Source organism: Petaurus breviceps, unplaced genomic scaffold (genome assembly GCF_028583685.1).
Source record: "Petaurus breviceps papuanus isolate PSGF00001 unplaced genomic scaffold, PetGlider_PUasm1.0 90849, whole genome shotgun sequence".
NCBI lineage: Eukaryota > Metazoa > Chordata > Mammalia > Diprotodontia > Petauridae > Petaurus > Petaurus breviceps.
In genome coordinates this window covers 5,992,860-6,005,270 of record NW_027187361.1, presented here as the reverse complement: position 1 = coordinate 6,005,270, position 12,411 = coordinate 5,992,860, and the positions used below count along the sequence as shown (strand labels likewise).

Here is a 12,411-nt window from a genome sequence, read left to right as displayed (position 1 = left end):
CCCCCCCCCCCCCCCCCCCCGCAGCCACCCCCCGCCACCCTTTCGTGCAACTCCTAACTCCCCACCGCTCAGTACCCACCCGCTGTTCTGCAGGTCCGGGAACCCTATCCGGAGGTGGGCAGTAATGAAACAGGTCTGACGTTGGGGATGGCTTGGAAGGGGGGAGGGGCAGGGGGACGAGCACAAGTTCACCAGCTTTTCGGGGGCCTCACACTGCACCTCACCTTTCCTCCTCCCCCCGGGGCTGCGGGTTTAGTAGATTTTCGCCATCAGCCCAGGAGACTAAACCGGGAGCGGGGGGCAGGGGTCCAAACGGTCGGGTTGGAGGGAAGTAAAGAACAATTACGGTGGGAATTATTATTTTTCCCCCTGGGGAGCCTGGCGGGGGAGGGGAAGGGGGACAGGGAGAATGGCGCTTTGGAGTTTGGGATTCTGTTTTGCTTTTAAGAGCGATGAAGGTGGGGTCAAAGCTCCAGACCCTCCTAGTGCAGGAGTTGGGGTGGGCCAGACGCGGGGTTCCTAGGAGGGCAACATAGCCCCTGACCCAGAGACGGGGCAGGACTGGCACCGATTGGAGCTTCGCTTGCTCCAAAGGCCAGGGTTCCGGAACCAGGGGCAGCTCTCTGCATTTTCCAACTTTTCTCTTCCTCCAGAGGTTGGAAATCGTGTTTCGGGTAGAAGCAGCAGCTGCATCTACCCTCAAACCCAAGTGGTTCTGAGAGACTCCGGAAGAAACAAAACCACCGGTTTCCTTCCCCGCCCCCCAACCCCTCTCCTCACCACCCACCCGGCGCCCCCGCTGTTCCCCATCGCCCACCATATTCCGACCCCCGGGAAAAAAAAAATGAATAGAAAAAGCCCACGCTGCCCTCTCTCCTCGGCTTTGCAGAGGTAGCGATGTGCTACCGAATTTTAATTTTTAGCCCCGAGGTATTTTGCACAGCACGATCTCTTTTCCCAGTAAAACCGAACACGAAATGCCAGTTTCTAATCAATCACGTGCGTTATTCCATGCATCACACAAGCCGTCATTTTACCAGAGCCCAGCAGATGAAGGGGGGAAAAAGATGAATTGCTTAATGCAACACAAGCCAAGGCTGCTTTTTTTTTTTTCCTTTTTGGTTAACCAAAAAAACCAGGACGCGTTGGTTTACAGTTTCCTTAGAGAAGAAGGAAGGGGAAAAGCACCCAGACGCTCACAGTTTCATGAAGTGCTCCTTATTTCTTCATCTCTCATCTCCCGATTTGCAGAAAAATTGGAGCTTTGCTTTTTCTCTCCCTCTACTGCAGATATTTTTTCCCCTCTCTCCTCCACACTCTTCTGTTTATTTGTATGTAAGGCAGAGCTACTTTGTAAACACATCACATAGAGCCCCCAGCGCTGTTCAAATAGCTGATTGCAGCAAAATGCTTCCAAACCGATGGCGTTCCAGTTTTTTTTTTAGACAAAATAAAATGTGTATGTCGAGATATACATGTAGCTGTGCATGCCTACACATATGCACATACATGTTCATACATACACCCACAGGGACCCCACTGAGATACTACATTATTGGGGAGACATGTCAGAAAGTATTGTCCAAAAAAAGAAAAGAAGAAAAATCAGAAAAAGTGAAAGCCAGAGCACCGCAGTGGAGCCTGTCACCTTTTGCTAGGGTAAAAACTGCAAGCCAAATATTAAGAAAAGGAAAGGTTTAAAAAAAAAAAACAACAACTCATAGAGGAGTATCTGAAATTCGCACCTACCTTAGTCGGGGGAAAGCTGCATCTGCTTTAAGTGTCCTTTATACACAGCCAGGTTCTTCCAGGGAATCCTAACTGAATATGATACAGGAGGGTTTAATCAATCCAGGCTCCTCTCCTTTTGGCAATCCAAGGAGATTTTCTTGTCCAAAGGAATGCAAAGACCACCCAAAAAAACCGGGGTTTGGAGGAAATTGGTGCTTTCTGTTGTATATGACCTACATTCAGGAACAAAATGCATTACAAACCAAGCAAGAAAGGAAGAGTTGTGTACGTCTGTGTAAGAGCTCTGATTGCCTATGCAGAGAGACAGAGACAGGGAGAGAGACTGATCTGCAAGAAAAAGAGAGATTGAGGAGGGAGAGAGGTCCAGGCTGTACCACTCTCTCCTTCTGCTATTGGACCAAACTGAATGAAATTTACAAAGCCAACAGCCAATAGATCTCTGCAGTCTGCCTCATCACTACAGAAACCATATCTACATCTACAACCTAATGCAAGGAGCATCTAATCCTAGTGCAAACCAGCTGTAACAGAATTATCCTGGGTGCCTGTATGGTCGAACAGGTGGGTATGTTACACATGTAGAGTATGCCAAAAATGCATAGGAAAAACTAACTTGACGGCAGTTTTTTTTTCTTAATTGCTATTCAAAAATCCTGTATGGAAAATATGCTAGTCTATTTGCAAACATATTTAACCATTTAAGGCCCTGCTTTCTACAGATTCGGATTAGTTGTAAGCATGAGAATGATAAACATCTACTATTGGTTGTCTCATTGATAAGGATTTTGCTTTTCTAGGGGCTACATTTATTTTGGAACATAGTGTTGCTGTTATTTATTTATTTATTGTAATTAAAGTGCAGGAAAAATCCATTAAATCAAGGGACCTTCTGTACACCAAAATGTTAGTTGAGAGTTGTATACGTTATTTTCCTTTCCTGAACATGTTATGTACAAATGTTAAAATATGGTTGTGGTTGGATGATAAAAAAATTTAAGTTCAATAAATATCTTGAATACCTACTATGTGCTTATCAGAGTGATATGAGCTATCATCTAGAACAAAGTTAATATAAGATACTATTATCCTATACCCCATGAAGTTTGCTGTCTATTATTAGATTCCCTTAATTGATGTTGCATTTTATATGTTTAGCCAGCATTAGAGTTGGGTACTGTGACAGCGTAACCTTGGGGCAGATGAGCTAAGATCTCCAGTGAACAACATTGAAGGTGACCTGAATATTAAAAGTTTGATTAAGAGCATATGATTGTGGGGGGGAGGCAGAGGGAGGAGGGGTCAGGTAGGGTGATATATACATATGTTCAATAATAAATATTAATCAATTACCTAGTATATGCAACTCTTGGTATTGGGAACTGTAGGTAAAACACAGAGAAAATACTTCTTGTCCTGAAGAAACTTGCACTCAAATGGGGACATAAAATATATATAAATAACAATACTTAGTCACTTGTGTGTTAAATGAGCACTATACAAAGTCAGAGAATGTAAGAGAAAATCTGTATAGTGAAAAGAATTCTGGGCTTGGAATCAAAAGTTTAAGACAAAGACTCAGGCACTAGTACCTTCCCACTTAACTTGCTATCACCTTGGGCAAGTTACTTCATCTGTTTCTGCCATAGGTTCCTCTTCTGTAAAATGACTGGTTTAGGTAGGTAATCTTAAAAGTATGTCCCTGTACCCTTAGATTTGGAGATCAGAGGAGGTTTCAGGGAAGAACTGGCATTGGTTTTGGTTGTAGAACTTGAAGAATGGGTGTCAGTTTTATATGGGGGAGGAAGGAGAGGGAGGAAAGAGGATAAACTTCTATGTATAGGCAATAGTCCATGTGGGGACTCATAAGTAGACCAGTTTTAATGAAAGTTTCTTTAAGGTCTTAGTGAGTATTAAGTTTGGAAAGGTTGCTTGGGGCTATATTAGTCCTGGAATGATCTCTTCCTCCATTTCACAAAATTACTTAGCCTCATACCCAGTACTTCCTCCTTTCCTTTTAGTACAGAAAAATCCCTATTCCTCTATTAGGTTGATACCTTTCCCCAAACTTGACCTATACTTTTGATCTTGTTCTTTCCATATCCCCCAGATTTTGGTACTAGCAGTCATCGACTCACCTCTCTCTCCTTGATATCTCCCTTACCACTAACATTTTCCTATTTGCCTACAACTTTTCCATTCTATAACCCAATCCTAATGAAGAAACTTCCTGTAACCATTCTATACTATCTAGCTAACGTCCATTTTCTCTCTTCTTTTCTAATAAAAGTATTTGAAAATGTGTTTCTACCCCATGCCTCTACTTCCTCACTGTTCACAATTTCCCATAATCCTATACTGATCACTCTATTGGAACTCCTCGATCAAAGTTTACCAATGACTTCATAATTATTCAGTCTTATGGTCTTTACTTAGTTCTCATCCCCTTTGGGTTTTTCTGCCAATAAAAACATTTGACTACCTGCTTAGTACAAGATAATTTCTCTCTTGGCTTTAAAGAGACCATACAATTGCTACTCCTCTGGCCTCCCTTGCTACTCATTCCTCTTTTTCTTTTATTTATAACTTTCCTATCCCTTTAATGTAGATGTTCTCCAAGGTTTCTCCTTGGTCTTCGTCAATCTATTCAATAAAGTATCTGTCTTCACTGTCTCATTCATTGCTCCAGCATCAACTACTACCCCTCTGAAGACAAATAACATGTCTATGTCTTCCCACCTGATCTGTCCTCTGAGATACAGATGTGAAACTCCATCTGTTCACGGGTATGTAAATTTGGATATCCTAGATGGAAAATGCCAAAACCAAACTCTTATCTCCTCCAACTGATTTCACTATTTCTGTTCATGTCAGAACCATACACTAAATAATAAGTTATATACATATGCATATATATATGTATATGTGTGTATGTATAAATCTATGAGAGAGAACTTTGGCCAAGATGGCAGAGTAAAAGCACTAACTTGCTTGAGGTCTTCCCCCAAACACCTCCAAATACCTGGAAAAAAAAAAGACTGTAAATAATTTCTAGAGCTACACAACCCTCAAAGTGACAGAGTGAAACACATCTCCAGTTGAAGACAGCCTGGCAGGCTGACAGGAAGGGTCTGTCACACCAGGCTGGGAGAGCACAGCCCCACATGGGCCTTCCCAACACAGATCAGGCTGGAGCAGACCTCAGGGGACTAAATCACTAGCAGCTGTGGCTGTTTCCAGACTTCTCAACCCACAAACTCCAAAGATAAAGTAGAAGGTCAGTGGGGAAACTCTTTTGGATTTGACTGAGTAAAGAATGTGGTCAGGCCCCAGCCCTGGGTCAGCAGAGGTGGTGGTAGTGGCAGCAGCAGCAGCAGCAGGGGCTGTTTTGGGAGCTCCAGGCCCACAGAGGGTGGGGGGATCAACTGGGTGATCAGAGAGAGGATTTTGAGGTATTAATGTACTTCCTCACAGGAACACTTTGAGCAGCACGGGTATCTCTATCCCCATGTTATAGATGAGGAAACTGAGTCTCCAAGAGGCGAAGTTGCTTGGCCGAGAGCAATGTTCAATCACTATGAGCTGGAGAATTCATATCTTCATCTCTTGTTCTTGCTAATATAGGCTCTCATTCCCATCCTTTGGTTTACCAGTAAAACAATAGACACTTATTATGATTCAAGTAATAGGGATCCAGATTTAAAAAATAAAAAAAGGAAGCAAGTCCTGGTCTCCAGGATTTCGCATTTTATCAGGGGATGAAACTTGTGCATATATAAGTATATATAGAATACATACATGTTACTTAAAATACAAGGGAATTAGTGAGGGAAGAAGTTAACTGGGATGATCAGAAAAGGATTCATATGTAAGGTAATGCTTAGGAGATTTTGAATGAAGATACAGTGAACTGGATGACAGAATTAATACAATGAATCTGAAGCAACCTGAGTTCGAATTCTGCTTCAGACATTTACTATCTCTATGACCCCGAGTAGGTCACTTTACCTCTAACTACCTAGATGTGAGAAGATTAAGATTAATCCTGTATCATTTTCATATTGATCTTATTTACAATTAATTTATTTTGTCCTATAACTGCCTAAGTCATGATTCTTGGTCTCTGGACTTAGTTCAGAGTTCAGCTGCCCTTTAATAGGTTAAATTTTCAAATCTATTTATTCTTGCCTCAAGGAATTTTGCTAACCTTGGGAAATTTGTGTGAACAGAAAGGGAGTCAGATATGCTATCTTTACATAATCACGCTATCCTTCAAGGACGTCTGGTTTGCTGCTTGAAAGTCTGGACCAATATCTTGTACCTGAACTAAAATAAATAAAGTACCTCATAGTCTAATGAGAAAAGATGGAGGGGGGTGTCGTAGCTAGCCCCCACTACCAAACTTCTAACCAATCATGTTGTGCCTCATCTCTATAACCAGTCATCTTGCTCTTAATTCCATGACGTCATCTACCTTGCTCCTTTCTTTGTTTTATACTCCCCAAACCCTATAAAAGGGAAATTATCCTTTTGCTTGGGGTCTTTGGCATTAATGAAGGTAAGCCTTGGATCTGTTTATTGAGAGGTAACATGCTTCTCCTCATAAATGTTAACTTACATCTAGATCTGACTCAGTTTACCCATTTGTTAAAATTTCAATCACAATGGATGTATTCTCATACACAACAGATGTATTATTCTGTAATAGAACCTATGATCCAGGGTTGTTGGGGTAAAATGAGAAAATGGGTATGGAAAGTTTTGCAAACCTTAAAGCACTATATAAATTTAATCAAGGAAAAGAAAAATTCTATGAAACTATAGTTAAGAGGAAGTCGAATCCAAATTGGGGAGGAGGAGGGATGGCCAGTGAAAAGGCAAGGAAACTAAATATGGAGTTCCATGGGTGAAGAAGAAGAGAGGTTAACTGGACTATAGAGCATAGCAAGAGGAGTAATGAACAATGAACCTAGAAGGACACATTGGAGTCAGGCTACAAAGGGCTCTAAAAGTAAATCAGAATACTTTATCCTAGAAAGAATAAGCATTCACTAGAGCTTATTAAGAGAGTAGGATGGTCACATTGGTGTCCAAGGAAAGTCATTTTGACAGCAGTGTGAAATATGGAATGGAGTGGAAGTGTTTTGGAGCAGAGACACAAAGTACTATTAGTACAACACCATCACCCCAGGAGAGGTGATGAATATCTGCCCCGATCTGGTAGCTGTGTGACTAAAGAAAAACGGGTCAGATAGGAGAGATATTGTGGAGATAGAAGCAGCACTTTTCCTTGCTTTTAATTTCCCTTTTGTATCTTGTCTTCCCCATTAGATTATAATCTCTTTGAAGGCAGGGACTTTTTATTCTTACTTGTTTCCCTGGTACATAATAGGTATTTAATAAATGCTTATTTTATCATATATAGAAAACTTTTTGAAGGATTAATTCAGAGAGTCAAAAAGTAGGATCTAATAATGATTTTTTTTAAGATGGAGGAAATGGATGTATTTGAAGGCAAGAGAGATAGAAACAGTAAATAGGAAGAAATTAAAGATTACAGGAAGGATAAGTGTGTGCACAATCTACTGGAAAAGCCTCAAGGAGATAGGATCCAAAGCATACAGAGAGGTTTTAGACTTAACAAGAAGAATGGAATTATCAGAAACAGGAGAGACAGTGGGAAGGTGATGTCAAGGCCTTTTGAGATGAAGAAAAGGAAAAAAGAGGAAGCTCATGGAAAATGGCCTCAATTTTTTCAGTAAAGAAAGGAGCAAAGTCTCCAGCTCAGAGCCTGGAGAGAGAAGGAAGCAATGAAGGCTTGAGTAAAGAAAAGAAGGTTGACAATAGATTTTTATGAGGAGATAATCATTTGGGGAGTAATGAAAAGATTGCCTTGTGATGAAGAGTATCCATTTGGTGTTAGATAACATAAATTTGTAGTACGCCTAGTGTCTTGGCTGTGTGATTGTGTGACTGATCAAATAGCACATGAGCTAAGAGTAAAAGGGAGATGGCAGGGGTAATCTAGGGCTGGAATTTGGAAAGATATGATCACAGTGGGACAAGTGGATGAAAGGAGTTGAGGATAGGAAAAAAATAGGATTGAACTGATTAACTACAGGATCAAGTTTGAGAAGGAAGAAAGAAAAGTCAAAACATAATAACTGAAGAAAATATTGAAGAGAAGGGAAATCGATTGGAATTTGAAATAAAAGCAAAGAATACATTTTGGAGGAAGGGATGAGGTATAGGAAGACATAGAATGTTTGGAGGCAAGAATTTTTGATCAAGCAGATTTATCCCTTTGTGGTTAGTAGTATACTCCAAGATGTGGCCATTCCTGTGAATAGCGAAGGTGGAATGGAGGAGTGAGTCATGGAGTCTGAGGAAGTTCAGGAAGTTAGGGTGTTCTAAGGATGTATGTGTAGGAATGTTGATATCCCCAGGTTTAAGGGCTAGATTCGGAGATGAGAGGAAGACCAGGTGCCAACTCTTTTGAGTAAAGAAAGGACAGTGACCTGAGGGCAAATATACCACACCCACCATGATCTGCATAAGATAGAACATTTTAATAGAATAAACTTTAAAGGAGTAGACATTGCTGAGTGATAGGTACAAAGGGAAAATCCACAAGTGGAGATCAAGGGGTATTCTCATTCCAGGAACTCTCATTCCAGGACCAGCTTATGGGAAGAGAGGGGAGAAGAGAAGAGATAGCAAACTTAGTGCTAGAGAAGATAGGATGCTTGGTCATCTGAAGAAAGTCAGATCTCATTAAGAGCAGGTAGACAGAAGCAGTAAGAAAGGAAGAGATCCAAAAAAGGCATAGGAATAACAGAAGGCATACTGGAAAAAGCAGGAAGGTTAGAAATGGACATGGTCTAGGTATGGTTAAGGAGGATGGAAGTGAGAGAAGAGGGAGTTCAGTGTGAGGTTAGTTAATGGGTGGCCAGTTAATAAGTAAAATAGACTTCTGGGAAATAACAGAATGTGGCATAGTGAGTGGCAGATGAATAGTAAGCCCAGTGTCTCCACAAGGTGGTGTTGTGGAGCAAAGGCCAGTGGTCCTGACCCTTATCCTGGCCTTGGCCTGCTTCTCTGAGCTGATGGGGTTGTAGCAGTTGTTTTTTCAGGGGAAGAAAAGGGTCAAGACCTGGTGGGAGAAACTGCTTTACTAGCCTTCTAAGAGGTCTTCTCTCATTTCTCTAATCCAATACTTCTGAAGTCTCTCATTATATCTTCAGGGAGGGAAAAAGAAAGCATTACTATAGGTTTACCGACAAGTCTGGGACTATTGACCCATGAATTCCTTTATTTGGCTTCTCATTGTGTGATACATTTCTTTATAGCAAACAGGGATCAGAATGCAATAAAAATCAGCTTATCTTTAGCTGGAGACAAAGCACATTATAAAGGTACTTATAGCAAATAAACAAAGTTTAAGAGAGCAGGAAACTCCCAAGGGTATGCATGCCCATTTTCCCAGTAGCAATGAGGCAGAGATGAAAGAGGATATTTCTAGGGGGTAAATTCACCAGGTTCCAGTAGTAACTGTTGGGAAAAGCACAAAATTCCATCTAAACTAGTCCCTCAATTAAGGGGGTCAGTGAAGCAAAAATGCTTCTCTGGTGAGAAAAAAAAACAAAAAAACTTTAGGAGTTCCCTTGATTACTATGCAAAGCTGAAAGTCCTTGGCCTTGCCGTCAAAATCCTTCACAATCTGGCACCACATTGCCCTTCCAGTCTTTTCTTGTATCACTCTTCCCTGTGATCCAATAAGCTAGCCCTATTGTTTTTCCTGCAATATGCCCTTCAATCTGCACTCTAGTATGCCTGTGCTCATGCTGTTCTCTGTGTTTAGAATTCACTCCCTTCTCCTCTTCATCTGTAGAATCCCTGTCTATCAATTGTAGACTAACTCAAATGCCAACAGGAGGCTTTCCCAACCTGCTTAATACTAATGACCCCCTGAAACTCACATAGCACTTTTATTTCTATTTAAAGCACTTATCATGTAATATTGACTATTATACTTATCTATTTATTTTACCCCAGCTAGCTTATAATCTAGTTAAGTATCCAGCGCTTGGCATTTAGTGGGAATTGAATAAATATTTGCTGAATTAGTTTGAATTCCCAAGGCATTGCAAACATAAAGTACAGGTCGCTGTGCTCATTGGATATGGAGGCTAGGAGATGATGGAATGGTAGGGGTAAAAGATGATTGAGGTTTAGAGTCTGGGTGACTTGAAGAATGAAGTTCTGAACAGAAATAGGAAAACCAAGAGGAATTGAGTTGGGAGGTAAAGTGACAAGTTCAGTTTAAACATACTGAGTTTGCTGTAGAAATGTCTGGCAGCTAGATAAAAATGTTGGAATGGACCTCAGGAAAATTAGGTTGAATCTAGATAATTAGAGTCATCTGAATAGAGGCCTGGCAATGAATGAAAGCACAGAGGAGAAGAGGTGAGGGGTGCTAAGAAAAAACACCTAACTTCAAGATACTTATTGCATCTACATCCATACAAAACCGTAGTCTATGACCCTTCCTCATACACCTACTTTCCATATGTTTACCTTTATTAGTTTACTTTTATTCATCTGCCAGAGGACAATACTTGGAACAAAGCAAAGACATTTAATGAAATGGTATAGTAAGAAAAGAAGCAATAGAATAGTTCTTCCTATAAATCTGAGGCAAACAGAATCAATGGGAATGGTGAATACATCTAGGCTACACTCACGGGCAAGATTCTATTACCCAAGCTTATATGGAGGATTGAGACAGAGATGTTGATCCTGGTGAATAGGAGAAATAGAAGAAAATACAAATAAATTCCTGCCAGCTCTACTCAGTTTCCTATATACTTGTGTTCCAAAAGAGCCTGGCCTCTAGAGGCAAGACATTCCTGGAGAGAAAGGCAATACATAGCTAAAACTGGAAACCGACAGCTTGTTCTTCTTAGATAGAGAAAGCAGTTGTGTGTTTCTTCTTAAAAATCGTGACTAGGTATGAAAAGGCTGCCTTAACCAGTAAAATAAGGGAAGTTTGAACTTGTGGGGTCTAGGTTAGAAATGGCAAAGCACATGCCTATTCTTATAGCTTTCAAGATAAGGCATAGAGAAAGCTCGGGAACCATGTGTCCAGAAGAACAACATTCAGACCAGTGGGTGATGCCTGGCAGCCACCACAGGCCAACAGATCTCTTTTCTAGAAGGGACTACATGCAGCACTCACCAGCACTAGGCCTGATAGGAACAATTCAATGACCTCACTAACAGAATCTCTGTTTCCACTGGTGGTACTCCATCTACCTTAATCTTTTGTTCCAAATCCCTACCTTTCCTTTGTCTTTTCTTCCCCCTGCCCCTCCCTAACATATCTGTGACTGGTAACAAAGCTCTCACACTCAGAGCTATTCTGGATAGGTGTGGATTAAATGGATCAATGAAATTGACTTTCAAGGGAAAAAGTAGAGCTGAAGAAAGGATTTTTAGGTGGTTGTACAATTTTAGATTTTCAGGGCAAGGTATTAGATAGTTTATTACATTCTCATTTTCCATTTCTACAGAAATAAATGTATAAGTCATAGCTAACCTCTTCTTCATTGTGGGAAAGAACAACACGTTCCTTTCTTCACACTCTCATACAATGACAAGAGGGTCACCTTCAAATATGAGGTCACAGTTTATCAATTAAAAGATAATTTATTAAAGAGTATATAGCAGTGGCTCCTAAACTGTAGACCACAGACTTCTAGGATAACTCAGTTATATATATATATATATATATATATATATATATATATATATGACTCATCACTTCAATTTTTACTTAGATCCAACATGATTCAGTAAAAGGAATAAGAAAACATTTTGAGAAAGAGAATCTACATGGATAGATTGGGAGCCTTCTTAAGAATCTTGAATTCACATGTAGGCAGTTCTCTATTCTTATTCCATATCTCAGCTTCACAGGGACTGCCATTCCAAGCTCTTCACCTCTTCACAGTTTCTGTTTCTAGGAAAACATAGCTTAACAGAGCTACAACAATATTTACCTCCATTACTGACACTATCATCTCAATTTACTTTCTGTCTGAGAAATCAAAACAGACCAACAGACAGGATTTCTGTCTGAGAAATCAAAACAGACCAACAAACAGGACTTCTGTCTGAGAAATCAGAACAGACCAACAGACAGGACTTCTGTCAGAGAAATCAACGCAGAACAACAGACAGACAGAGTGCCAACATCACAAACATTCTATCTCTCAGTCTTGCCTACTCTCAGCTCTGTTCATGCTCTTATCTGCCCCTTCCTGTTCCACCCTTTTTGCAAACTCCTCCCACTTAGGGCTCCCTTGTGATTACATTCAGCCTTTTAAGGGTCAGGGGAGATCTTCAAACTCCCTTTGGCTTATTAAGGGCAATACAAAGTATACTGTTTCCAATCAAAGACTTGATACAATAAAGGCAAGAATCAAAGGCACTTGATTAGGTAAAACTCAATGCAGAAAAACAGCAAAAAGTCCTATTTTGCTAGCTCTTACAAGGGTGGGGAGGTTTGTAATGGTCATAATTTATTGACAAATATTACTAATATAACTATTGTGATGTGGAGTTCTGTGAACTTTTATTGACTTCAAAAAGTGATACTCT

At 40.5% G+C, this 12,411-nt stretch overlaps 1 protein-coding gene across 3 annotated transcripts in view; it reads right to left on the bottom strand.

Annotated features, from left to right (window-relative positions):
- Nucleotides 1–2,101, bottom strand: part of NLGN4X (neuroligin 4 X-linked) — a 482,117-nt gene extending 480,016 nt beyond the window's left edge. Inside the window, exon 1 of one of the 3 annotated variants that reach the window (XM_069072830.1) lies at nucleotides 1,750–2,101. The gene's annotated coding sequence lies outside the window, so the exon portion shown is untranslated. Of the gene's footprint in view, nucleotides 1–79; nucleotides 165–1,749 lie in introns of those variants that run through there. The other 2 variants (XM_069072832.1, XM_069072831.1) reach the window with 2 other exon arrangements.
- Between the last annotated feature and the right edge of the window lie 10,310 nt (nucleotides 2,102–12,411).